Source organism: Solanum tuberosum, unplaced genomic scaffold, assembly GCF_000226075.1.
Source record: "Solanum tuberosum cultivar DM 1-3 516 R44 unplaced genomic scaffold, SolTub_3.0 scf00577, whole genome shotgun sequence".
In the NCBI taxonomy this organism is placed as follows: domain Eukaryota; kingdom Viridiplantae; phylum Streptophyta; class Magnoliopsida; order Solanales; family Solanaceae; genus Solanum; species Solanum tuberosum.
In genome coordinates this window covers 221,108-227,033 of record NW_006239491.1, presented here as the reverse complement: position 1 = coordinate 227,033, position 5,926 = coordinate 221,108, and the positions used below count along the sequence as shown (strand labels likewise).

General features: G+C 33.3%; 1 long non-coding RNA gene across 1 annotated transcript; it reads left to right on the top strand.

Annotated features, from left to right (window-relative positions):
- The first annotated feature begins 501 nt into the window (after positions 1 to 501).
- LOC102593000 (uncharacterized) lies at positions 502 to 4,190 on the top strand. Its single transcript, XR_368799.2, has 3 exons — positions 502 to 717; positions 3,076 to 3,337; positions 3,949 to 4,190. It is a non-coding gene; the product is annotated as an uncharacterized lncRNA (long non-coding RNA).
- The last annotated feature ends 1,736 nt before the right edge of the window (positions 4,191 to 5,926 follow it).

Sequence of the window (5,926 nt, the reverse complement as noted above, 5' to 3'; positions counted from 1 at the left end):
CTCCTTTGCTGGTGTTCTTTCCGATCTGCAAGTTAATCGTGGTGTGAATATTTGAATAAACCAGAATTAATTTAAGAACTATTATGAAGGTGTTGAACCTCTTTAGCTTTGGTAATTGGGTTTTTGGTTCAACAACTTCATCCTTTTACTTGTTTAGAAGGAAAATGCACATATAAGTGACTATCATGTCTCTATGAGAGGTTCAAATTTGGTCATGCCATTTCATCAATTAGGAGTAGTTATAAAATAATACTTGATTCTTTATATTTACTTTAGTTGCATAAGTGAAAATAAGATTCAAATATCAAATGTTATCATACGTGTATAACAGTCAATCACATAAAAGATAAAAGATCTTGTAACAAACACGACTGTTATAAATGGATGAGGCTCCTCTCACTACAACAAAAGTAGGATTTAGCGGCAATTATTTAGTGGCAATGATAAAATTGCCACTAAATAGTATTTTAAAGCCAACATTTACCGGCAATTAACCTTAAGCCACTAAAAAGTAACCCTTAATATCACTTTCCTTTTCTCTTTTTTCCTCAAATTTTATTTCATTCTCAAATTCCCAAACTATTTGATCTCTCTTTCTCCATTCCATCTGAAGCATAGGGTTGATTTGAAGCTTCCTTCCATGGCTACGATGGATTTGATCTGAAGCACAAACCAATTTTTGTTTCTTTTTGCTCGATCTGAAGCACACAGCAAAAGGTAATCTCTATTTCATTCCACTCGATCTCTCAATTTCTCAATCTCTCATTCTCGTTGGTAAGCACACAACAAGATAAACTTGGGTTTGATTTAATTAACTTCGTATAGATTTGAAGAAAACATAGCTGGAAAAACTTGTGTATATTTAGCAGATTCCGTTTTCTTCTATATTTAGCTTGAGAAAACGATGTGAAATTCTCTGTCTCAGGATCAGTAGTCGTGGTGAGGTAAATATAAAATGTTATTTGAAACTTGTTCTTGAACAGTTCACTCTAGAACCCTAATTGAGTTCTATAATTTCCAGAGAAGAGAGAAGATTGTTATTGATTGAGCAAAATGTATATCTGATGTTACAATTGGGAGTTCTGTTACTTATACAGAGCTGACCGATGTAGTGACGCGTCTTGCTGGAGATTGTTTTCACATTAATTGATTTGCATTGGGAGTTCTGTTACTTTACAATTGTTATTGATTGAGAAAATGTATATCATTTGATTTGCATCCCCATTGTCATTTCCTCCGTGTATAGCTAGTTTTTCAGTCTTTTAATGATTAGTTTGCTCTAGGTAGTTCTATTTTTCAGATCACTACCACAACTAAACAACTGAATCATTACAAATATCAAGATCCTTTATGTTCACATTCTTTACAATTCTTTTAACAACTTTTTTTCTTCCGGGTGTTTGAGGCATATCATCCACTGGCATAATGAAAGTAACATCTGGAGACGAGAGTGGTGACAAAGTGGTCTGCAAATAGAAAGTTAGATAGTAGAAATTGAAAATTAATTGACAAAAATAAAGAGATCCATCTTTAAAGAGATCCAACAATACAACAATAAATCCAAGCACACCAACACTATATATTCGTATGCTCCATTCTTTATTTTGGATCATAGAATCAAAACCAAGACTTCATTATTAAGACAAAAAGCCAAACCAACCTAAGTTTCTTTACATTTAGCATAACCTGTTTCCACCAAGGCATGCAGTTTGGAGTGACTGGTTAAAATTTTGAACAGATACAAACATCATGACAACCAAAAGAACTGAGAAATGCAAAATTAAACCCAACTGATAGAAATATTATCTCTAACTGCTCCAAGCATTGATACACAATAACTCATCACTCAACAACTTTTATCTATTTCACCACCATGAAAATGACCTATATCTATTGATGAAAGTTCACTCTTACTTATCAAGGGAGTTTGAAAAAAAATTCAATAGAGTACCTTAACATATCGAATTGGAGACCTTAGTTTTACAGTATTAAACTCACACCGACCAAGTAATGCCCTTTAAGACATTCGAGCTTGGTTCCTGGGATAGGAAGGTGGAGTATCTGGTGGCGCAAATCCCTGTCAAAACAAATAGGAATAGGCAGCTAGTTGATGCAAGTCTATTTGTCTATGTAGGGGCTTAGAAAAACCAAATAAACCGATGAAGCCTTTCAACATGCCATGTAATCCAAGTGCTATAATAATACTTTGATGAACAGCAAGCAATATAGCTCTTAAAGTCCAAACATATATCTGTAGGCTTCTATACAGTACAAAATAGTTCGGAGCAAATATGTTAACGAAAACAAATAAGATCACTCCTTTACAGAAAATGGCTTCTAATGATTAATCTTAAAACACCATTTCTGATTTTGTCGTCATTTTTCCACCAAATAAAGGTTGGTTCAATATGGCCCCATTGATACGCAATGGCTCTAATTTTTTATTGAGTAGTTTAAGTGCGGAATTAAAAGCAATGTTACCACCACAACTAACACCATAGAGGTAACACCTTGAGAAATCTCCATATTCCCTTAGCTATTTTTCGCCATTAACGCGATCCAACGCTTGGTTCTTGATCCAAAGAACTGCGTCTATCGTGTCGTGGTATTGAGAGGGGAGCCTATTTTCGGGTGCTAGACCATAATCCAATGCGACAACAATGGAGGGGACTTCGCTACATATATGGTTACAACTTTCATGTATTATTGTACTTGCTATGCTGAAGTGAATCCTCCCTCCAGCAACACCGAAACATAATCAGAGAAGCTACTGATTCTTACTGTTGAAATTCTTGAGAAGGGTACCCTGCATATTGCAGGGTACCCTGGCACTGAAAGAGAGTTTGTTAAGCTTAAACACTATATCTATAACTACTCGTCTCAAGCTTACGCTATTTATTTTCGTGATTGTTTTTACAAAGAATATTTAGAATTTGAATATATTTTGTTTGAATATGATTTAAACCCTCAATTTCTAAAAATTAGAAAAATTACTCAACTTCACTAGCTTAACCATGTGTACATATATTCATTCGACTTGACACATTTTTTGTTGTACCCCGGCACATTTTGCAGATTGCAGAGTACCCTGGCACTGAAAGAGATTGCAGAGTACCCTGACACTGAAAGAGAGTACCCTGGCACTTGTCTTAAGCTTACGTTATTTATTTACGTGATTGTTTTAATGTGTTATCTTAAAGTTGCTTTTGATACTATTGTAGTGAGCTGTGGAAATCTCCCTTCTTTAACACTATCACAGATATACTGAAAACCTCCCTTCTTTCTGCATCTGTTATAGGCCATGTTTCTGGGAGGAAGAACATTGGGATTATGTCAGGTATGTCTTTCTCCAAATCTATTTCCTCGTTATACTGAATTTTGAAGCTATTGCCTTAGGTATGTTGCATTATAGTCCTTCTAGGTAACACTAGGTGACTAGTCCAATAGTAGTAGAATAATTTGGAAGATGAAATTGCATACATTTATAGCATACTCATGTTGATAGTCATGCTGATATTCTGCTTATACAAAATACAAAATGTTGATATTCTGCTTATACATGGAGCTTTACATGTTTGAGTTACTATATTTGGACAAGATGTCTTCCTTATTGTTCTTGCATAATTGATTTATTTGACGTTGTTGTTCCAACCAAATTGGACAAGTTGGCAAAAACTTCCTTCATATCTGGGCGTTCATTTGGATCCTCATTCTAGCATTTTACTGCGAAGTCTGTGATGTTATTAGCAAGCTCGTCATTTATCTTGTAGAATTGATTTATCCACTATTGATCTTGTTTTCTCCTTGGAGCTGCTTCATAATCCAGTGGTGGATTGTCATTTTCTTCTCTATTTCTTCAAAATTTAGTCACCTAGTCTTAGTGAGTAAGATATGTAATTGTCATATCAATTTTTTGCCATCTAACCATATGCCGCTATATGTGTACAGTGGTATACTCATTCAAATGGTGAGATCCTTCAAGGAAGGAATGACACACTGATCCAAAAAGCTGCAACATTTTGCATCAGGGAAAAAACAGTGGCTTAATTGCCTTATTTTCTCCATTGTTGAACATATTTTTTCTATTTTGATAATTCATAGTTTCTTTTACCTCTACGAGATAAGAAAGTGAATGGATTAAGATTGTTTGTTCTTATTTTAAGTGAATGACATTGTTTTGAGTTTGGTAATTCTTCTTTATTACCTTTGAACTTATTTTTCTTGTAAATTTTTATTTTTGGTGTTATAAAAGAGGGTTAAATATGTGAATTTAGGTGAATTTATGATCAGTTTTTAAGGCGTTACAATAATTGAGTGACAATTATTATCTTTCCCGGCAATAGAAAAAGCCATAAATATGCTTGTTTCTAAGGTGGCTTTAATGGCAATAGTAAAGGCCGTTAAATAAATGCCGCTAAAAGTAATTACTTTTAGCGGCAATAATAAGGGTCTTTACCGGCACTTGACATAAATGCCACTAAAGGCTTTAGCGACATTGGATCCAATGACATTTAATCAAATGCCGGTAAATGTATTTGTGGCATTAAATATTGCCGTTAAAAGGAAAATCAATTGCCGCTAAAGGTCTCTTTTGGTGTAGTGTCTCCATTACTCATTCTCTCCATTTCCCCTAAGTACCTACTTAGATAACAGATGCATGTCATCATTAAGAATCAAAGCTTGAGATTTAATTACCTAAATTAATATTTAATTATGATTATAATAACAAATAATTTCCTTATTTAATTAGTTTTTTAAAAAAAATTATCAAACCAACTATTCTAGCTAAAAATTATCTCAAAAATTTATTTCAAAAATTCACTATTTTCCATTTGATTAACGAGCTCAACTTTTTTTGGAAAAATAATAATTTCTTTTTGTCTTTTACTTTGGTCATGTAGTAATGCTCAGTGGCGGATTCAGGATTTTGATCTCGTGGATGCTCTACCATAATAATAGCATATCCATATATAATCTCATAAAAAAGGTCGAAGGTAAAATATATGCGTATTTGTTAAAAGTGTTGCATCACCCTTAACATAAAGTTATAGCAATCACAAATCATAAGTGCAAAACTATTTTAAACTTTACGCTCAGGAGATTTTACAAGTTATAATTAATATATTTAAAAAAAAAAACTATTAAAATTCACAATCTTACTCGGCATGAACCAATAATAGTAACATTACTACATTATTGTAAGGTGACATTCTTTTTTGAAACGGACTAAAATAAAAAAAGTGTCACAATGGAATGAAGGGAGTATTTTTTTTTTGTCATGACTCATGATAGTTTAATATCGGAGAGAAACAACATTAACCAGAGCACACAACTCCTTTTGGTGTCTCTGGGTGCTTACAATTTGTTTTTATCTATTTCTCTCAATAATCTATATGTATATATAGAGCTCGAGTCGAAAGTAATGGGTGCTTGAGCACCCACGGGTGATATAGGCAGTGGCGAATTTATGTGTAAAATTTGGGTCATCCGAACCCGTGGTCCTCCGACTAAACTCGATATATTACGTGTATAATTATTAAAGAACATATTAAATAAACACTTGTTGAACCCATTCTTAAAATTATTGGATGGTTCACTGGTTTGACAGCCAAATTTTAACACCAAGGTCCTGAGTTCAATCCCAGCTAGCCACAATTCACTTCAAATTTTTTTAGTAATAATAACACTCGTTTTAAAAAAAAAAACGAAATTCTAAAGCAATGATGCACCCGCTTTCTTGAAATCCTAGATTCGCCTCTGGTTATAGGTGAGTCCGCCCCTGATAACGTTTAGGCCTTACTGGAAATCGTTATACAAACTAATCAACATATGATATTAAAAAATTTAAAAAGAATATTTGCAAATTTTAAGTTAAAAAAAAACTGCATGATGTTAATTTATTTATTTTTTATTGTAACTCAGAGTT